General features: G+C 36.1%; 1 long non-coding RNA gene across 6 annotated transcripts in view; it reads right to left on the bottom strand.

The window, feature by feature from the left end:
* Positions 1-354: 354 nt before the first annotated feature.
* The window catches only part of LOC134471652 (uncharacterized), a 179,648-nt gene continuing 156,278 nt past the window's right edge, over positions 355-23,724 (bottom strand). For 2 of the 6 annotated variants that reach the window (XR_010041189.1, XR_010041187.1), the window contains exons 4-5: positions 23,606-23,672; positions 355-5,707 (exon numbers count right to left, since the gene is read on the bottom strand). This is a non-coding gene — a long non-coding RNA (uncharacterized LOC134471652). Of the gene's footprint in view, positions 5,708-9,159; positions 23,348-23,605; positions 23,673-23,724 lie in introns of those variants that run through there. The other 4 variants (XR_010041190.1, XR_010041185.1, XR_010041188.1 and 1 more) reach the window with 2 other exon arrangements.

Raw genomic sequence — 23,724 nt, forward strand, 5'->3', positions numbered from 1 at the left:
TCAGTGAATCTGCTATCATGCCACTGTGAGTTCTTTCCCAAAGTCAAAATGACCATGAGAAATAAATATTCTGAATCAGCTCAGGACATCAAGGCAGCCATGACAGGGCAACTAAAGATGCTTACAAAATAAGACTTCGAGAATGTTTTCAGAAATTAGCAAGAGAGATAAGTGTGTTCAGACACACACACACACACACACACACACACACACACGCACGCACATGGTGGCAAGAGAAAAAAGAGAAAGAGAGAGGGAGTATTTTGAATGGGATTATAGGCAATATGTCTTTCACTACAATAAAATTTGAAAAAACTAAACAGACTCCATAACTTTTTTTTTTCAGGATGAATTTTCTTTTTTTTTTTTTATTCAAAGAGAGAAGAAAAAAAAGGACATAAAAAAACAATGCAGTAAAAGGGTACAGATAATACAGTATTTCTAGAAAAAAAAGTATATACAGTACGAAATCACCAGTTAACAGGCTACACATTATCTTCCCAGAAACAGTTGTCCATATCACTAAATTAAAGCATATAAAGTGAACATTCATACAGTGGAACTGAAGACAGTTCTGTTCAATGATCCAACAAAAGCTCAGTTATATGATTTTCCATCCTACACTCTCGAACATACTTGCGGTTATATCCCTTAGTCCACCTTCTTGTCTCTCTTTTTTACAGTAACAATTAGACTTTTAGGGTTTTATTTGATTACTCTACATCTGTATAGACTGAGAGGGTAAAAGTCACAGGTCTGACATGAGCAATGCAAAGAAAGGATCTATGATACATAGGACATCAAAAGGATGAATTTCTATTAAATCCTCATAAGCAACTTGGAAATATTTTTCCCATTTTGTTTACTCTACTTCAAATGTCTCCCTTCTTTTTTGGAACCAGTTCATGGATAAAATATAGATTCTCATCACACATCAGTCTGACTTGTAGACTAGTTTCATGTTGCTGTTATTTGTCTCCAGTCCCTGCTTTCTTCCTTCAGTAAACTTCCTATAGCATGAGTGTGATGCTGCCACACTTGCATGTTCTGGAATTAATTGATAAGCTTCCTGTGACTTTCTGAGTACAAAAAAAACAAGAGTTTGATACATTCTTCTGCCATATTATGTGCCTTACTTAACCTAAGGCATTGTAATCACCTGATTTGTGAATTGGACTGTGTTCCCCTATGAAAACTTACTTGTCTACCCTGAAGCTGTTTGACTACATCAACATGAGATGGTTTACTAAAAGAATACACAAAAATATTACATTTAACAGTAACTGCTCAAATTATTAACCTATTTTTTAAAACTCTCAAGATACAGATGATGATAGAGATAGAGATAGAGATAGAGATAGAGATATATAGATGTATGTGGTTAGAGCCAGGAGTACAGAACCATATTCTTTATGTTATTCTTCAAATATTATCTAAGTTAGATCTTTTATTGAGTCTTCTCTATAATCGGTATTATATGTATGGGAAAAATCAAATTCTTAAAAATTAAAAATGTTGTCTAGGATGTGTATCCTATTGGTCACTTCTCTGAAACTGAATCCAGATATATTTGACTCCAAAATAAAAATTTTTCCAAGATATTACACTCCAAGAAGTACTATGAGGACCTCCCAAACAAAAGTGATATTTAAAGACTAATAAAAAATCACAGACTTAAAGAGATAAAACTGCACCATGTACTTTAGCAAATAATTGATAAGCAAGAAACCATATAATAAACCCGTTAACAAATCACATATCCCTTCCTTGGATATGGGTAACATATCCCAAGGAAGGCCTGGTGATACCACATACTGCTACTGATTAATTTGTTTCCAGCCAAGACCTAGAATTCTGTGACCGGTGTATGACAAAGGAGCCACCATATTTCAATGATGAAAGCATTACGCTGTTGAACACTCTGGGTAGAATTGTGACTCCATACCTTTAGCTGATAACCCTTACTGTTTTGCTAAGAGCTGAGCTGGATTTCCTAGGTGAAGACTCACTTGGCTCCCGGGGCAAATGATTCTTCTTGATTTCACTTATTTATTTGTCTTGTTTCCGAGTTTCAAATAAACTCCAATATCTTTTAAACTTTTCCATTGTATGACTTCCGTAGAGGAATACACCCATGAGAATGTGCTGCTAAATGAATCCCCTTAGCAATACAAAGCTAACACGGCTGTTGTTTTATAAATCTATTCATCTTTTTGTTGCTAAGCTATGGCAATGGCATGCTGTGTTCAAAAAGTGGGAGTCCAGTTATAAAAGCAAGAGGGTTTATTTCTAAAATTGCTTGGAAAGAAATATGTTAGAAATTTAATAGTTATCCCTACACAACTAGTAAGTTTTCAAGAAAAAACTCACAGGTCAATCAGAGAAAAATTACCTGGGTGCAACAGCTTGCAAAGTCTTGCAAAGTATCCATCAACAGGACTTAATACTCTCACAAAGAAGGGCCTTCCAGACGCAGGCAAGTGGTGTTTAACATTCCCTTCTAGACAGTGGTATGGGAAATGGATCATAGACAGAAAGTGAGGAAAGTCATCTAAAGAATGTGATAAACTCAGTGTCAACCGAGACAAGTATGTGTGCTACAGAGACCACTCTGAAAGTTGCTACCTGATAGTATTTACACTGAGCAACACAGAGGAAGCCAAGAAATAAAGAGAGAAGTGATACCTACTGGTCAATATTTTTAGTTATAAACTAGACATATTTGACACATTGAAGTACAAATACTGTTTTTCTAGAATGCCAAAAATACCTGACATGCTTCTGGGAGGTTCAGAGATTTAAAATCAAGTTTCAGTAATTGGGAGTAAAAATGGTTCACATCCTTCCAGACTCTTGTCTTAATTTGCCTTGCCACTACCAGTTTTAGAAGTGAGAATTCAATGATCTTAAAGTCCTCACAATCCCAGAAAACACAAATAAATGATCGTAATTATCTCATGATGGAGTAAATCTCATGAAGGCACCAGTACATGGATAAATAGGACAGAAATTGCAGTTTACACAAACTAATACTGGATATAAGATCTGCCTCTAGAATCAGAGCTGGCCATTCTACCTGTGGCCCAATGACTGAGGTCTCCTTCATATGCTATGATTAGAATCGGTCTGCCAAGGCTTCTCCTGCCTAGAGAAGGTCCCTAACAACTTGTCAAGTGAGTACACTATTCTGATCTATATACCTTATCTATGAACTATCAGCTAGGAAAGATAGAGAAGAGTTACCTGCAGTATTTATTTTAAGAGGATGAGAATTTTCTGAACACAAAAGAAAATATCAAATGTCAGTTTTTCCCAAATCATTGAAATCTCTCAACTTCAGTAACTGTAGCAGTAGACTCAATGGGCATGATAAAGTGCTGAATGGAAGCTTGAAAATGATGTGATTTGTTTGAGAAACAGTGAAAAGGAAATGGTAAGAAGGCAATTGGATATATGTACTAAGTGTGAAAAATGAATTGTTCGCCCAAGATACCTAGATTCAGTATTTGGATGGATGTTGTTGCAAACTACTAAAATCAAAACTTAGGAGAAACACAGATTATTGGAGGAAAGTACTGCAGTGAGTTTTCACTGAGTTGGAGATGCCTCTGGACCATTCATCTGGAAAAACCCATTGAACTGAAACTGGAAGAAGTGCTATGTCCAATCCATAAGTAGAGAAAACGTTACTTAAAGGCAGTACTTAATGTAGTCAAGATCATAGAGGTGGGAATACTATTTGGATATAAACCCGATTCCCAGTACTCACTTATCTAATACACACTGCCAAGATTCAGTAAATAAATGTTTTTACTATCTATTTTTTGGTGGCATAAATTTCTAGTTTCTGATTTCAGAAAAAGAAACAGAAAGATAAATATTTTAGTAATTGTGATCAAAGTCACAACTTCTTATGGCAATCATCAAGGATATTTTCAAAGAGAAAAATAATATTTTTATATTAGAGATGATGAAAATAAGGCTGTAAGAGATTAATTTGTTTAACACTACTTAGCTTATAAACTAAATCAGGTGAACTTTTCTTATTCTCCCTTAGTGTTAACAGTTTATGACTTACATCAGCAGTTCTGATATTGTAAGCCCGGAACAGGAGACATTAACATTAACCAGGGCCTTATTAGAAATTTAGATTACGTGACATCATTCAATCCCCACTGCAGCAGAAATTTTGGAAATATTCATCAGATTCTGAAATTCTCAAATTTCAGGCCTTGTGTCCTTCCAGTTAGGTTAGCAATTATAACAAACATTGTCTCTACCGTTGGGTGTGATAAATGAGTGGCATACCCACAGTAGAATGGTAGATTCTCAGTGACTCTAATTGAAATATGATGAAATTAATAATTCAAATAGCAAACCTAATCATACTGTAAGCTTTGTGATATTCTTAAACTGGTAATAGGACTTTTGCTTAAATTTGTAATGAATTTTTGTTTTCAGGGTTTTGTTGGTGTTATTCTTTGGAGGTTGGGGTTGTATTTTTGTGGTGGGGATCCAATTCAAGGCCTTTGGCATGATAGGCAATTGGCTCTACCATACCACTGAGCTATAGCCCCAACTCAAATTATGTATTTGGATTCTCAATATTTAAATAAAAATGCTTGTGGCTTCAACTAATTTAGGAGTATGGCGACACTAAATGCATGTTATTGAGGTCAAGTTAGTGTATAATGACAGGGAGGAGCTTGGATTTCTGGACTCCGAAGAACCCAGATTCACACATCCCTTTCCCTGTTAATATCCAGAATCTAGCACACCTTCATTTCGCTTTGTCCTGAAAGTGTTGCTCTCAGAGGTAGTCTACTGTGCGTAACGTAAAATAGCTCAGGGCACTTAATTCATGAGCTGAATAAGAGAAAATGCCAGTTACTCTGTTTTGGATGCTCTCCAAAGTTGAAATTCCAGTTTTCACTGAAGGATATAAAGGACAGAATAGGAAGCTCAGGACTCAATGTCTTCCCCTCCATGGGCTGAGCCCAGATCTGCTGAATTCCACCTAGGAGCTATGGGCTGAGGACTTGGTCCCTCCACCCTCCACAGTCCTTCTGTATGAAATGAAGCAGCTAGGCATTAGAGTGATGAACATTCCTGCCAGTGCTGGCATGACTCTAAAAAAAGAAAGATTTTTCCAATAATAAAGAAATATCACATAAAGAGAGAGGGAAAATCCAATCACTAGCATGTTGCAGTTCACAGAAAAGGATAAATTGTTCCTTTGCAGATGTTATTCATTACCCTGTAGATAAATTCAGAAATGTAGTTTGTTCTGATTTAGTATTGTGGTTAATTGTTTTGAAGACTAATGCAGTGTAATCAGCCTTGTGTGCTGTGTTGTTTTGTTATATTTAAAGCCAGTACTATGCTGATGAAGTTTCTCTACAGAGAAGACTTCTAGTTTTGTAGCCTCAAGAATTAGAAACAAAAGAATGGCAGCACCAAGAGACCTAGTTGTAAGTGCCACTGTTTTTAATTTTTCACCTTGAATTTTGGACCAGCCGAATGCTAGCATTCAATATGAATATGTATTGTGTGCAATCTTTGGAACAAATGTAAAGGAGAATTCAGGGCATCCTCTTGTAAATGAAGATTCTACATCCAAGCCAAGAAATGAGTAGCTGAGTGTGTCATGGGAAATTACAGGTAGAGCTGGGATTCAAAGTCACTTCCACTTCTTGCTTCTTCCACCCTTCAAAATAAAACAAAAAGAACAAAGAAGTCTTAAACATTGAGCTGCAGTATGCACCACCTGCTCTGTTAAGTCTTTGATATCAATTTACTTCACTGACTGCAAGATTTCAGTATGTCTGGTAGCCTACTTTTGTCTAACTAGGTAAGAAACTAACTCCCCAAAGCCACAGACTTAGTGAAGATAGATGCTTGTCTATAGGCCTAAGTGTGTTGTGAGCCCACGCACCAAGTGAAGTGCATTATGTGTAGATCAAAAAATAATTTCAGATAATGCAATGAAAAGCATTCCTTAAATACTGAGCTAAGCACAGATAAAAAGTGTTTTAGGATTTCTTTTCATATATCACAGCATTTTGCAATGTTAACTAATAACACAGCTTGTGAAAATATCTCATTATACCACCAGAAAAGTCTCTGGAAACATAATTAAGAGCAGTTGCTTGCACTTGAGTAGATGCGTGTGCATTGCTCCCAGGTACACAAATCACAGTGCAGGTAAGAAATGCATCAGAAGAGACACATCTTGCCTCATTCTGGTCCTTTTCCTTCTGATGACTTCTCTTTGGGAAATGTTGACAACTATTCTACTTTGTTTCAAACCATGGTGAAGAAAAGAAACATAGGGACCCAGGAGTTAGGTTCACTTGCATATGAACCTGCCTGGCAAGCGCGAGGTTGTGTGTTCAGTCTCTGGTACTAAAACAGAAAGGAAGAAGAAAAAAGAAAAATTAATAAATAAGTTTGACTGCTCTATTCTTTAAAGGAGATAAGTCATGTAAAATTTGCATTCCTGGAGTCTGTGAGAGCATTGGTTTTAGTATTTTTTAATAATCTACTTTTAGCCTAGGAAAATTGAAGCTTGATGATATTTTCCTCTTCTGAAATGAGAAAAATAGTTTCAATAGGCTGTTCCCGTATTGCAAAACTAGATAAAAGTTTGGCAGAGAAAGAAACACATATGTATTTATATGTGATATACTAGCTCTATTGGTCTTAATCAGGGCGAACTTAATTTGGATTGCACACTCCTTTACGATTTGAGGAAATATGATTCCCATCTCAGTTTTACTTATGTATGAGTTGATTATTTTATATCATAATATGATGGATAATTGTAGATGTTAATTTGATTAGACTAGATGGTACTTGATAGCTGGTAAAACATTGCTTGTGGGTATAGCTTTGGAGAGATGAATGGAAGAAACTGAGATTTGAGTCAGTAGACTGAGTCAGAAAGATCAGCTTGTCTGTAGTCAGTGTGAGCAGTTAACATCCAGTCCACTGAAGGCCCAAACAAAGGAAAATGAGAGTGGAGGTGTGAATTTTGGTTTCTTTTTAGAGCTGTATCTATCTTCTTCTACCTTGAACATCAGAAAACATCTCAGCCTTTTGGACTCTTTCGTTTATACTCACAATTCACAACTCAGAGTTATAACATCAACCTCTTTCATCTTTAGTTTCTAGGCCCTCAGATGTGGACTGAGTCTGTATCTCTAGATTTCAGAATTGGAACTGTTCAGTCTCTTACAATCACATGTGCCAATCCTCATAATAATACAATCCCTCACTTTCTCCTCTTTTTCTGTTTAGAAGAGCTGGGACTGGAATATCCATAGAGCACACTGGGTAAAAATATATATCAAATGTTTTTGAAAATTAAAATAGATCACATGTGTAATTTTTATAGCATGATAAAAGTGCTCCAAAAGTACTCATTACCCTTCCTTCCTCTCACTTTTTCTTTTGAATCACAAATAGTTATAAAGATTAATATAATTCTTAAGTAGCTTTCTGATTCAACCAAAAGTTTCTTGAGCACAGCAAACGTATCTTTTCTAAAACAAGAATATCTCCATCCATTGCAAAAAATTTAGAAAATATTTCCCAACAGACAAACTCTTTTGGAATCCTATGTATTACAGGGATTTTAGCCCTGCTATGCTTAGCTGAATAGTGAAAATAACTCATAAATACTTAGTATGCTAAGCATGATGAGTACTGATTAAGTTAAAAATGATTTTAAACAGATTAGGTAATTTCCATTGAAAAAGCCAATCCAAAGTAAGAGTACCTTACTTCACACAAAGGTTATGTTTGTTTTGCTGTATAAAATGCATAAGGTTCAGCAAAGAACTAAGAAAGTAATATTTTCAGAATGACCTTGGTGATAGCATGTGAAAATTGTATAGGTTTGCTGTATAAAATAGAGAGCCTCTATATATGTGAGTGCATCAAAAGTTGCAATATAACAGGACACCATAGAATTTAAACTTAGTGGCTTAGAATAATAGAAGTTTGCTGTTGTTATTTCTCAAAAATATGAGTAAGCATAATTGTTCCTCAATAGTAACTCACTCATCAATTTTTGGTTAGTGTTAAGTCAAGTAGGTAACTTTTCTAATCTTAGGCTTTCTCAAGTGCCAGAAGCCTTAGGTGGGATGGCCATGTTGACTCAGCTCTGTTTCAAATGTTTCATGTCTCTCCGGGCTAACTTGTGCAAGTTCTATAGTGAAAGCACAGCCAAAACAGGCAGAAAATATTTGCATAAGGTCTATGAAAGCTCAGCTGGGAAGCCAAGGCAAAGTTGCTCCATCCTGGAAACACAGTTCATCTGCATGAGCAAGAGGTAGTTCTGTGTTGCTTTTGTTGTTATTATCATTACTGTTTTTATTATTAATTATTATTCTCTTTAATGCTTGTACATAGGTAGGATTAAAGACACTTATTTTACTGTTTAAATCATGTATTGATCATAATTCTTTTTCTCAAAATATAAACAAATGAAACAGAAAGTTGACTAAAAATGTCTTTATTAACTCAAACAATTGAAAATTTCTGGACTAAATATAGCACCAGTCCTGGACTAACCCATGTATCTAAAGGAATGATTGCATCTCTCTTTCTCAAATGTTTCCTGGGATTTCCATGAGGAAACTACATTACGCAGGGAAATTCTTTACAGTATGGAACCTGGCTGTTAGCTATTTCCATAGTTCTAAGATTTTTTTTCCTACCACAGCAGCAATAACAAAACAAAAACAAAAACAGAACAAAGAGGGAAGGGTGAAAGGGAGGCCAGAGAGAGACAGAATGTGCTTCTCCTTTCTGAAGCTTGGTGAAATCATGCTGAGAGCTCCCATTTTCCCGTTAGTTTACTATAGGAACATGTGAAAGCTTGGTGAATGCATTCAGCACTTGTGGCCTGAGACTGAAGGAGGTGTGATTTCCAAACAGAAATCAGAGTGTAATTACTAGACAGGAAACCGAAACTGGGCAGGCAAAAAATAGCAGATGTCCACCACAGATGATGTATTCTACATCTGCATTTCTGTAACATGCTATTATATCTCTTTTCATGCTGCTGTAATCATGGATTGTATTCTGACATACACTGTTTTATAATTTTCATAACTATAAGGAAATGAACTACTTTGTCCATTTGCTGTCTCCAGCACTGTGAATGACATATAAGCAGGAATTTGCTCTATTTTTAAATGAGATTTTATCATGAAAAATCTATATCTGATTTCTAATTAGGTTTTTAAAGTCAGAAGGGATTGTTTTAAATTCTTTCTCTCTTTTTCCATGATATTTATTGCTTTTTGATTCACATTATTATTCCTTGGTTATCTGTAGCCCTAGAGAGTTGGGTGAAATGGATTAAAGACAAGTCAAATTAACTGATTTTTTGATTAGGTAACTAGTTCTACATCTGGGTCTTGAACAGACAGGCTTAGAATGCTAGCTCCTCAGAGCAGTAGCAAATTAAAGAGAAAATTGTTAGCACCTGCAAAAAGTCTTATCTATGCATTCTACCTTATGCTGTGTATACACTAACTTTTCCTCCTCTATCTTCTGAATTTTCAAACAGATCCTGAGCTCATTTGTACAAAAGAAATCTAGGTGCTATCACATGTTGTGAGAAAAGAAACACATAGAGACTAGATTGACTGTTATAGAAGAAAACAAACCATAGAGGGAAAAGATATATAAATATTTTCAATTTTTCCAGAAAGTTTAAGATATGGTACGTGGCATAACTTTATGCCCTTCATCCAATTCAGTGCTCAGTCACTTTTTTTTTTTTTTTTTTGCTAATTCCTCCTTTGGAGTAGTTTTTGGCCATAATTACCATGCTGACAAGCTCTTTTACAGAAGACTTTACTAGTACTTAACCTTGCAAAATATAATCACATGTAAGAAGAAATTACAGAGCATTTTTATTTGTGTTTAACTTGACATTCAGATTGATTGTCATTATGTTATCAACAGATTTCTTTCTCTACACAGCATTGCACTTGGTTCCTGAGCTTTGCAACCAACTTTCCCTGTTAGCTAGGGCTGTGACCTTGGTAAAATTGTTTCCTCCTTAGTAGAACAGGTGCTATGTGTACCACCCCTACATAACCATGGACATTTTATGTATGCTTGGTTTTGCTGGGACATAGGATCTCATTAGGAGAAAAGCATACATGGAACTCTGTTTTACTGTGGAGCTGTCTTTTACTCTTTGCCTTTAACCTCTAGTAAATTTATAGTTAACTTAGTGTGTGGAACACAGTAGCACACTTGCACATGCTGTGTGCTACCTCCAATGAATGGGCCTCTCAGTTTTATGCATCCTTTCTTTGAGGTTTAGAGTATAAGGTGTAGCAACTTGCCTGTTACATTTGAAGTGGTAGCTCTATGTGCTCTTGAATATTGGGCTCTCGGAAATTTCATCAATAGCAGAGTCTTGAAATTACTTTTCTATTCCAGCGATTCTTATAAGTCTCAATAGGTATTATCTTGCTCAGCAGATCTAAGTGAGTTAGTATCATAGATGTAGAGGATTTGTATGATGGCGTTTAGAATGTCAGAATGATCAATAACTCTACTGACAAAATAGAAGAGGTGATCTAGTCCCTTTGTGACACTCTGAAAGTACTGTAGATATTTTGATCTGCCAGGAAATATCAAACTGTTTTTGCAAATTAAATGGGGGAGAAGAATCACTAGATCAGTCAAAAGTTGCATGTGAGTGAGAGGGACTGGGCTTACTTGCTCATTTGTTATACTACACATGTTTACACATGAAATATCAATTGCAATTGAATTCTAACCTATATACGATTCTGATAATTTACATTCTTTTTCAACACAGCCAACCGTTATAATGTCAGCTTAAATGAGTATGCCAAGCTTTTGCAAACTTGCATTTTTCAAGTATTTGATGGCAACACTAAACTTACAATTTTCCTAAGGATACAAAACAGCTCCAAGATTAATACATTACTAAAAAATGGAAGCTAAAAGATCTGCTCAGCTCTTTTAACCATAATGATCCTTCTGTATGGATGGAAAAGCCAAAATAGGAATTTTAACCTTAGGTGATCAAGAAGGTTTATTCTATTAATGTTGATATTATGACCATAAAAAAGAGATTGGCTTTACAAAATAATGAGAATCTTGTTATTTATACATTGTGTAAGTTTTTATCTGTCATTCTACTGCAGTGAGCTTCCATTCTGGTCACAAATCCGTGTGGGTCTCCAGGATTTAGGGTGAATTTGCATGCAATATTGATGATGTTCTTTCCTATGATGTAGTAACTCTAACAAATGACTTCAAATTTCCATGAAGAAGATTTTAAAGAAGATTTTATATTATAAACTATGAAAGTAGTATAAATATTTTCTTAGTATTAAGTTTAGAACTGATATAGATTATAAACTTACAAAAATCTATGATACTCCAATTTATGTCTGGATTGTGGCTGCTAGAGCTAGAATATTATAGACAAAACCTATAGGTTACCTATTTCCTTTATAGGAAAATACTGATCATTGACCACTGGAAAAGTACCTGATTCTGATTTCTAATGTGTTTCTGTTGGTTTCCAATAACTATACCTACTTTTTTGTTATTTTTTCTATCATTCATTTTCTAGGCCAACAACCCATCATTCCCATTGAAGTTAGTTAACTATGAAAATGGAGTAATTTCTGTTTGGATAACATGATCTAAAAGTCCATTTGATTGCTCTAATAGAATGCCTAAGCTTAGTCTGTTTATCTCTCAAGGCTCTGGAGAGCACAATTACAAGTTCAGGGTGTTTCTAGGTTTAGTGTCTGACAGGTGCCCCTATCTCTGATTCCAAGATAGGTCCTTGTAACTGCTTGCCCCAGAGGAGGGTGACACTGTATCTTTTCACGGTAGACAGACAGCACTTACAACTAAGGGAATTCTGAGAAAAATGAGTGAGATGAGTGGGATATGAAAATTTTGGAAGATTAACTCGATAGTACTTGGAAAATGATTTTACAAGTAGAAAGTAAAGGAGACCCAAAACCAAACATGAGCATTACTGAAAGACAGGCGACTTGACTACTTGGACATGGAAAAATTGAGTTAGAAAAAGGTTTGATGGAATATCTGAGTAGGTGCTCAAAGACAGAGGGGGAATATTGCTAGGGGTATGGGGTAAATGGTATTGAGGGATTGAATCAGCTCTAAACACATTCAAAAGATAATCATGTCTCACCTGTACTTATTTTCACTTGAAGTGGAAATGGTGTTCCAGGTTAGTTTATGTTATTACTTTTAATACTTATAGTATTATACTCAATACTGAGGTGCCCAAATGCACTTCCAAGCATTCATGTATGTTACAGAACAATCCTTTCAGTATAACTCTCTCAGTCCCATCTTCTTCACAGAATAAAATATGTGCATGTGCAGAAAACATTACATTGTGATCTTCCCATCAGTGCCAAGTTAGTCAGTGCAGCTCCTATGCTAAAGAGGCATCACATACACCAGAGCAAGTCATGGTTCAGAGACAATTAATCAAATCTAATTAGGTGGCTCACTAATTGATCCCAGGAGCTATTACTATTTGACCTCTGGTGAAAGAGCTCAATACGTTCAAACTCCTCTGGAGAGAAATGAATAAAAATGCCATTGGTTGAAACCACATAATTCAATTAACCTATTGAATGAATTCAAGGGATAGTTAAGCCTTCCAAGAATACACTGAGTTTTAGGATTAAGCTGAATTGAAATTTATCCATTCTTTGCCTTTTGGTAAATATTGATCTGATTTCAAAATCTTATGTGCGAACTTCAAAAAAAATAACACAAGTGGTCTCTATATCTCATTAGGATATTATTTTTTATTATATTGTCCTTTAATTTTCCTTCCTTGTTAATTTTTAAAAATCTGTGAATTCATACTTTTCATAATAGGAATGATCTGACTTAATCTGTCATTATAAGGAGGAATGAGAATCTATGTAATGAAACTTTACCAAACAAACAACAAATCACAAAAATAAATCAAAGTGGATTAATGATTTTAATGTATAAACACCCATCTGTCAATGAGAAGGATGAGGCAAGAGGAGGAGTTGCACATAGTACATGAGGGGGCTGAAGACTGCAAATTCATAGCCCAGGTTCTCTGTCCTGTATTCGCTGAGGAACAGATAATTTTTAGTACATCGTACTGTTATATTTAATATGGTGACTACTCAGGATCATAAATAGTTAATGTGATGCTGATATTCTACAACATTTTAAATAAAGGAATAATGAAAACTGGAATGAAAGGTAAAAGTTATGATTAGCACCAGAAATAAATGGACATAGTCAATGGAATAGGTGGGATATATTTTTGGAAATTCTCATAAAAAATGCACACTAAAGCATCAATGAGACCACTATAATGAGAAAAACAACTGATTGACATTTGGCTTTTGCTGCACTAACAAATTGTCTTCTACAAAGACCTATCACCTTCACATTGTACCAATTACATAGCCAAATTCTTATTTCCCATACAAAGTTTGTGTGTACACGTAGGGATATTTAAAGTTGACCATCCTAAGGTGTAAAAAGTAGTTTATAAATAGTTCTTATAGTATGATACTGCATTTGTGAATTACTCCAAATCACATTTTTTTGTTAAAGAACTTCAAAATACTGTTTCTTCTTGAATAACTGGATTCTAGGTATTTTCAAATATTTTCTGTTTAATTATCTTGATTTGATAAATTTCATCAAATGCACATAGTTTTGAATTAAGAAAAGTTACATTTTTGTAAGAGACTTAGGAAAACATGCAGATAATATTAACTGCATTATGAATGACTCATTAGAAGAACAGATTTCATATAAAAACTTATGTGGGATATAAAGATTTTATTAAGCAAGTTTACAACGGACACCTGCAGAGACATAATCTCCAGTTATTTATATAGGAGCTGATCAACAGTAACTGATGTGACACTATGAAAGATTGGTGACATGAAAAGAAGCAAGATGAACACTCTGCTTATTAAAGGGATATTCTCTTTCAAGTACACAAAAAGAACAAAGGCACTCTTAGAGAAATTCAAGAGATAGCTTGAGAAAAGTACATTATTTACACTTGAGCTCACAGCACTGGGAATGGGGCTGGTAGGCTAAAAAGAGAGGCTTGGGAACCGAACAGAACATGTGCTCACATCCTGGCTGTAAGGCTGTGGTCTCCCTCCAGGTCAAGCCATTCTTCATCTGCAGAGCCCATAGCTGACCTGTCAGGAGGGCCACATTTACAGCCTAGATGCAAACAGTTTTGAATGTACATTTTCAGTGCTGACTCCCACAGGAGCCAGGGTGAAGAATGCAAACAGGCTATCAGTGCACTGGACAGAAAGGTCCAATGCCTGAGTTCATAGCAGAATGTGGTGGGGCCTGCACTGAATAGCTGAAGAGTCTGTGCTGGAAGCTGGAATGAACAGGAGATGCAGTCCAAAGATACTGACCTGGACAGGAGCGCCTCCAAAAAAGCAAACAGAGAGAATTCCTTCTTTCCCTTTTTTGCTACAAACAGGCACTAGCCTATTGGCTGATGTCACGCACATCCAATGCGGGTCTTCTCTCTTTGGTTTCATACATATCAGTCATCCAGACACACCTAGAATCATGTTTTACTAATCTGCTTGGTGTTTCTTAATCCGAGTTGCCACCACAGTTAATAACACAGTAACACTGATAAACATCCCTGGAACTTTATCCACTCTCTTTTCATCATGGCTTGTTGCTGTCTCTCATGTTCTTTCATTTTCCATTTTCCTTTTGATCCTACCAACTTTATTCTGGGACATCAGTTAACTTCTCACATACTTCTAGATCTTCCAAATCATATTTTCCAAATCAACATCATGGCAAATCCTGACTATTCCTGCTGTATTCAATTTCTCAAGGGTGACCACTTAAAGGTGAGTTTCTGTTTCTGTCAATCAGTGGAACCTCATCCCAAGAAAAAAAGAAAAGTGTAGAAACTGAACAACATGGAGAAAAGTTACTTAATTGACTTTCTCACTCTAGAGAGAGATATTCCACCCTGATTCTTAGATTGTAACTTATGTTAAAGGGTGAAATGTACCTGTGAAAGACTTGGATTCAATATAAACATTTTCTTTCACGAATCAATTTGATTGAAATGAAATAAATAGCCTATAGATGTTTAAATTTAATACATAGCAAAATATGAACACAGTGATTAGCACACATTTGAATTGTAATCTTATATTTGCTCCTGATAGTCAAGCAGGAAGGTATATACTTCCTTCAGGCTCCTTTCGAGACAGAGAAGCACAAAACTGAGAGACCACTCATTTAAGGTGCCCAAGACAGAAGCTAAATCAGAGTCCCCCGGTTGGCTTGATGCCACTTATTTCCTTTGCTCCACAAATCTTTCCATAAGAGAATTAGCACAATGAATATGAGGGATACATGGCAAGAAGAGCACCACAAACTGTGACAAAATAAAAATAAGGAAAAAACACAAGAAATTCAGATTTGTAGCAAAAGCAATGAAAATGGAATATGTAAGGGAAGACTTCTCAGAGAACATGAAGTTCCATCTGGTCTCTCTCCATTCATTTTCTAGATTTGCCAAAAGAAAATCTCACAGCCTGGATGATTTTCACAACACCAATTCATTTCTAACAATTTCAGGGTTAAAAGTCTTAAATCAAGTAGCAGTAAAATTGTTTCCCCCAATTCCTCCCTGTGTTTTTTTGTGGCTCTCCCTATGTTCCAAGTCCTTCTATTTTTGGACTTCAGCTGTATTGGGTTAAAACTAACATTAATTATCTATTTGCCAGATTATTTTTTAAGATCTTCTGTCCAAATACATTTTGAGATTAGTTAACATTAATATTTCAATTCAGTGCTTTTAGTAGAAACATTATTTTTTTCCTAAAGAATTTTCTAAAACTTCAAACACATGACTATGAGTACTCAGTTGCTTTGAATTTTTTCAGTCCATTATATATTAGTATTATTTATTTTCAATCATTTTCATCAGAATTAAAATTTCTTAATAGTAAGTTAATTTTATTACCACTAATAGTTTATACACAGTATACTGTACAACATACAGTTGTGTTCTAAAATAATATATTTTTAAAATAATATTTACAGTGAAACAATTGAAAGCATGTTGAAAGATTATCAAGGAGAACATGAACCCCTTTTGAGTCCATTTGATCCTGGGGATACCAGTCTTAGAAAGCTTAAACTGGACTTCAAAATAAAGATGGTCATTAATAGGAAATGAAAATTGAGGAGGTGGATCTTATGTGCTGTGTGTACTTCAAAGATAATGATTCAGTTCATTTTGTTTACAAATAAATACTGTGAATATAGAATACAATGTAAAATGACATTTTTCTATCATTAAATGGATAAGAAGATTACTGAACTACCAAACGAGGCAAAGAAAGAAAGAAAAAGAGAGAGAGAGAGAAATGACTGAGAGGCTAAGGATAGGAATTCTTTAGAAAATCAGCACAAAATTCCTTTCTCTTCTCTTTCTCAGGATCTGTACTCAACGATCTGCACTCATTTCTATTAGGAATGAATTCCCACAAGTAAATCTGCTACAACCAAACTCTGAGAGCCCCTGAGAATCTTAGATCCTTGCAAGGATTTAGAAGGTAGTTGGCTTAATTATGTTAAATCTTGGCTTTACCATCCAATTTATTTTGCTCCTGTAGACCTGAACTCAACTTCAGTTTCCTGAAAAGAGCAACTTGGAGGGGTTCCAAGGCAATCTCCACCGTGATGAGTGAGGATTATTAATCTATCTTTGGAACTGGCATCTCTCAGACACTGTAGCTCACATTAATGGGCCATATCCGACTGCTTGCTCTGCTGATAGGAATGCGATGTACTCAATCGGGTTTATTATGTAAGCGTTAAAATGCACTCTATTGCTTAATCACAATGACACTTTCATCTGTTTTGCAGTTTTGAGTTGATTTGTAGAATTTAATCATCTATATTTTGAAGTTTACCCTCTAGATCACACTCTGGGATGCCCGGAGCTGGAACCAGCAGCACATTGCTTTGGCATAGTTTTTGTTTTAAAATTTCTTTTAGAACCATGTACTTTATCTCATCAGCATACTCTAGGCGATTGGAAAGTATGTTGAAATAGACAGGCTATTATATCTTTCATCTAAGTTTCAAAATGATTTAATAAAAGAAAGGGAAGTTTTAATTTTTCCATTTAATCAATGTGAAAACTGAGGTTCAGAAAGGGTTACTGATTGGATCAAGTGTATTAAACCAATTGCTCCTTTCTTTTCTGCTTTATTCGCTTGAGGCTCAGCCATTATATTAAATGATGTCCCATTGAAAGCTCCCCTATTCCTTGAAAGCTTGGGCATTTTATGCTACTTTTGTTTAGTCAATGTTTATATTATGATTGTTATATTAATACAATTATATAATAAGTGTACAGTCAGCTGGAAGACTTCTTTGTAAACATTCATTCTTTTCTCCTTTCCAGTAAGATATGAAAACCTTTGAACATTCCAGAAACTCTGTAATAGTTAGACTCTCTCCCTTCAATCTCAATTGCCACATAAATTTAGAAGTTTAGCAGAATTCAAAGTCTTTTTTTTTTAACATTTAATTTAATTCTCACAATTTTTTGTTTTGTTTTGATTTACAGTATGGATAAAACTCTTCCTTTAGGTTGAGTTGAAAACTCCAAGACTCAATGAATAAAAGTGTTTTTAATAGAGAAAACTAATTAATTCAGTAGGGATAACTCTTTTTTGGACTTAAAATTCAGAACTATTACTTTAATCCCTGCCCGTAGAACCTCCAATCTAAGTTTGGCAAAGGATTCTGTAAAGGAACAGGAAGTCAGTGCAGTTTCTGCTACAATCATTCTGCCTTGATGGCACAAAGAAAGTCTTAGTCTGCACCAAAATTAGTGGAGATAGCAGTGTGAAACAAAGCAGGCAGTGTTACTGTCTGGCTGTGTTTTGTGACCCACAGGTTCTTGTGTGAGAAGCTTACTCTTCTGCGTGGTGCTATCGAGAGGTGCTGGACCTTTAAAAGGTGGGCCAGGAGGGATCAGGGCTGTACTGCACTTGAAAGTCCCTAATACTGGTCTTACAGAGTGACATCTCAAGAGTGAGAGTTGGAGTAAAAAGCAAGGCAACTTTGCCCCAACTCTGACCTTCTGCATCACCACATGGTTCATCTTACACATATTCTCATCATGATTTCATATGCCATAAGGTCTTCACCAGTGACCATAAAAATGGACCCACCAGATCTTGGACCTATGACCTACAAAACTGAGCTAAATAAACTTCTTTGTGTATCTTTGTCTACGGAATTAGGTTACATCAATTAGAAAAATGACATTTTAGCTTTACTTACATTTTTAACCTTATACAAATTTATCACATAATGCAAATACAATTATGTTTAAAACATAAAACCTCCTTATGCTCACATGTTATACAAAAACAGATGGCAAGGCTAGATTTGCCCACAGACTACAGTGTGTTGGCCACTAGCATCAGTATGACTTAGAATAAATAATATTAAACAAGAAATCCCTGATCTCTTGGAACTTATATTTTATTTAGGGTAGGTGCAGAAGAAACAAAATAAGATAAATACAAAGAAAAACTTCATAAAAATAAAAAGTGGATAAACCCAAGCAGAGAATGCTGAGCATGTAGGCTCCAGTGGTAATGTATTTGCACATGACTATGTAGACACTGTCTTTCCCAGTAGGAGAGCAAGCAGGGTGGCTGAGAGTACTGGGGGGTTTCACAGAAGTGGTAAGTAAACTAGGATTGCAAAATTTCTCCATACTCTTGTTTGTAGAATTTCAGTTCAAGAAGCTAGGTTCCATATTTAGGTCAACCCACAACTTTTTAAGATAACACAATAGAAGTTAAAAATTCAGAACTTAATGAATCCAAGAATAAACAATCATCTGGGCCACACCAAACCAAAGATTAGAAGCTGGATGGATAATGGAGATTTCCATGTTACGGCAAAGGAAATGAATTAATTTCATAAGAATCTGAAAGGAATCCACAACTAATAGCTGAGTCATGTAGAATATTCTTATATATTGGGATTTTATTCATATACTTTCATTTCAGCCTTTTCAAATTAGATGAAATACCTGGGACAAAAATGTCCTTTATTCATTAGACAACTCCTTTGCCATTATTCTGGGTCTCAAATATTTCCATTGGACTATAAACTATATGAAGAAGACATTTTTGCTGTTTTGTTTGTTGGCTGTTTCATTCACATCTGGATCCCTAGTGGTACAATGAGTGTCTAACACACAAAAAAAATAAATGCTTAATAAATCTTCTTGAATTAATAAGAGAAAAAAATGAATGGTAAACAAAAGAAAAAATAGAAAAACTGGGGACCCAGACAAAAAACTTCTGAAATGTTGACTTTCGAGTTACAGTAAGTAAAATTTTTATGCTTGGGAAAAGATTAATGAACAAGCAACAAAACATATTTTCCATGAGATTTTCTCATACTCAAGATCAGTTTTTGAGATTTCTTAAAAGGATGATATCCTGTAGTGAAGTTATATCTCTGATTGTACATTAGAGTACATCCCACCACTGAGCTTGGATTCCTTTAGGTATCCAAGGATTAAATACAGAGCCTGTCATAGGTTATCAGTAAACACAGATTGGCTAACATTTAGTTAGGGCATTCTCATATTCTAAACCATACCATCTAGTTGACCATAAAAATCTAGGTAGGGGCACATATTAGAGAACATTCAATTTTAAAAATCTTAATTAATGGCATTATGAATATCGCTATCAACAAGTTTCAAGTTTTGTAGAAGTAAACATTTAAAAGCACTGCTAAAATATTTCTTACGGACATAAAGTACATGTATGTGTTTACATATATTTATATTTTGCCAACAAATATTTAATTATCACACCTAAGAAGAACATTATGAACTAGGCTTCACAGTACAATGCAGGTAAACATTGAGTCTCTGCATTAAAGTATCTCAGCTCAAGGACAGAGATGAAATTATAAAATTAATCATAGAAATAGGTATCTTTGAGTTAGGAAAGAAAAAATACAAGTAGAAAGGAGAAAAGAAAAATTGTAATTTAAAATTGTACTTCTAAGAGAATTTGTAGCCTCAGGACACAAAAGTACTTTTACCTTTACAAAAGCTTCCCTCCAAATAATTCTTAAAGGTCCTACAGACACAATAAAGCTATAAATTGGGCTCTAAGCCTGTGATATAAACTATCCTTTCTCCTACAGACTTCTATCTTCAAGGAAGCAGCAATATTAATGAACAACATATTTCACCTTCAAACACATGAAAACAATTTGTATTTTAATATATACCTCCAATAGTTAACCAGACAGAGAACAGAAATACATATCCCAGATCACTTATCTTGATGACATTACAAGATTGCATTAATATACCCAGCTCCAGAGCATCAGGCACCACTCTTGAGGGCCTGTACTTAATTCCCTGTAAATGTGTGCATTTTAAATTCTACCTAAGGGGTTTTTATCCCTCTCAATGAAAAGTCTCCCTGAAGGAAGTCAGTGAATCCAAAACCCATGCCATGTGTGCTGTGAGTGGAGGTCTCCCTGTCTTCTGTAGAAATCCTCAATTGCTTTCCATGACATCAAAGCACAGATGTTGATAAATATTGTGAAGAAAAGACATAGATAAGAAAGCATAGTGTAGAAAAGCAAAAAATTCCAAGGAAGACTATTGATCAGTAATTCTTTAAGTTAAAAATTAAAGAAAGATCATTGAGAATTTTTTGGTTACTTATTTTATTTGTTTAGTTAATCATTTTCTTGTTACTGGGGATCAAACTCATGACCTTGTGCTTGCCAGGCAGGCACCTATGCCACTGAGCTAAATCCCTGGCCTTTCTGATTACTTATTGCAATGTGTCATGGAGTCAGTCAGAGAAAGATCTTGGGTTATGGCCTACAGTGACACCTTGGTTCACAAACTCAATTCATTTCAATACTGTGAGTGAAAACAGAATCGATCATGAACAAAATCAAATTTCCCCATAAGGTTCAATGCAAATAATGTTAATCCATTCTTAGCCAATACATTTTTTAACTAAAAAATTGAAACAAAGGACAGTACAGTACAGTTGAAGAGGAGGCATGCCAGTCTTGCTTGAGAACAGAAATGTGGGTGAGGAGGAGAATCTCCCTTCATAAGGACGTCTGGAGGATCTCCAGAATTTCCTCTATCTCTTAGCAGCTGTGTCAAAATTCTGTTCAGTATCACTTGTTTTTTCCTGCACTATGGTACCCTCTTGAAATGAGAGAATACATTAGCATACATTAGATCCAACACTCTGTTACAGTTATGTTGAGGTGGTGCTACGTAAAGAAAGCCTGGCACTCATTCTATTTTTGCAGAATGGATATTTTCATATTTATTTTACCCTCCTCCTTGTCTCCCACTTCCTCAGGGGAATGGTGTTTGAAAAGCAGCTTCTGTACTTCTCACTCTGGCATTCAGCAAATTCTTAGGTTGTCAGCTCAGCCTTATGGCCATCAACATGCTCCTCTATACCTGTATCTTTGAAATCCAGACCCGCACTTTTGTCCATGGACACAATCTCCTTCACTACCTGTCCATCAGGCCCTTCAGAGTCACATCCTTTTGGTATACAATGTGACATTTTCTCACATTTTGTCAATGATGTTGATTTAAAAGATGACTGTTATGGGTTGAAAACAGGTGGTCAACTTAACGCCAACCAGATTATATCACCATGCTGCTGAGTGCAGATGTTCCACCTGAGGAAAGTTGTCAGCATAAATAGAGACATGGAGAAGGAGAAGCTAGGCTTTGAGGCATTAAGTTGCATTATGGGTTCTCCTATGTGTTGCTGTTTGAGCCATTAGGCTTTCCTGGAGAAGCTCTGGTCCTCACATTGAGCATTGCTTTCTGGCTCCGGAAGGGAAGACATGTGCCACTTGGTATTCAGGATGAATTCATCACACTGGCTTCCTGGCATGTACTCAATTGTGCTTGTAGTCAGAGGAGCTCGGGGCCTCCATGGCACTGAGGAAGGCTGTGATGCTTTGCAGGACAGCCCTGGTTTTTGTTGTATGACTTCTCAGCTCCAGTGTAGAACCCTCATCCCACCAGCACAGCTCCTTCACCCAGCTGGCATAGACTTCCTAGCTACCACCCCTAAACTAACCGTTGGGTCTTCCCATCATGAATCTGTAAAAGAGACTGGACTGAGTCCTTGTGGGATCTATACCTCCAATTGGACTCGTGGGAGGCACTGTCATGAGCACTGGGTTTTCATCAGGACTCACGTGAGACATTTCTGTGAGATTCAAGCCTAGGGCTAAATATTCCATGTCTTTATTGTGGATAGATTTCTTGTGTTAACTCTGTGTGACCATCAAAAATAATATTATAAACTCCATGTCCTGATTGTTCTGTGTACAACCCCTGACTACAACAATGACAATGAAATGTTTCTTCTAAAACTCTTTAGAGTCAAAATGTTTCTTCAATGACATTAAAATTCCTAGTGAAGAGCCCATTTGTCTACAGCTTCCTGAAGTTGCAGATCACTTGATGTTCCATGGACTACAGAAGAGATATTGTGTTTGGGGTGAGGGACTTGACCTTTGTGACATCATATTCAGCATTCATGTCATCCACCAAGGCTGGAGAGTAGGCCAAGGCATTGCCCATCAGAAGAAGGTACTCTCAGGCACCAGGTTGCCAAAAAAATATTTCTTAATGATGGGTACAAAGACCTCCTGCAGTCATTCCATGAACAATTACCTTGGGACTCAAATTTTCATACTGGCCATCCCCATGACATGCAGTCTGGCCATGCTTGCATTCTGGCCCTTCAATGCATGAAGGTTCTGGGAACAGTGCACCCATACTGATTTAATGTCCAGACTGGCACTTGCTGTCACTCACATCATGAGAGTCAATCTGCCTTTCATGACTTTATTCCCCAGCAGTGCCTTTTTCTCCTGCATGACAGGTTCTCTTTAGTATCCTCTTTCAGAAGAGCCCTATTTCATCACAGTAGATCACTTGTTGAGCAATGTATTCCTCTGCCTCAGGAGTTTCATGAATTCTTTCTTGTAGGCTTCTGCAGCTACCTTGTCAGGCCTGGGTGCCTCATCATGTCTTATGACATGTTAGAGGCAACTGAGTTTGACAGAAATATTATAGGCAGTCTAACAGGGCTAGGTCTTCCAAGGAACCAGGGCAGAAGGTCAAATAACTTGCAACTGTGGGCCAGACAGACACCTCCTGCTGTGGGTCAGACAAAAGATCAAACAAAAGACAAAAGATCAAACAAATGCACCCACATCCTAAGAACAGATGTTATAAATAGTTCTCTGTCACCCTGAGGAATTCTGCAGTTACCATCCTAACTCCTATTTGAAGTCAAGCTGTGTGCATGCCTGCTTGCTACATGACTCACTTTCCCATTTGTTCCTGATTTAATCAGTTTTTCCTGAGCAATTAATCTTCTTGGTTGTCCATAGTTCTGTCCCAACTTACACCTACCTTGCAAGTTGCCATGTTTTCTGCACCTTGGATGGTCTCACCTTGTGGTTTTCCTCTATAAAATTCCCTACAAAAGACAGAGTCTTTGGTTAAACACTTGGGACCCCTTCTATTTCTCT

Source organism: Cavia porcellus, unplaced genomic scaffold (assembly GCF_034190915.1).
Source record: "Cavia porcellus strain 051 isolate PalLab524CR breed Dunkin Hartley unplaced genomic scaffold, mCavPor4.1 scaffold_19, whole genome shotgun sequence".
Lineage (NCBI taxonomy): Eukaryota > Metazoa > Chordata > Mammalia > Rodentia > Caviidae > Cavia > Cavia porcellus.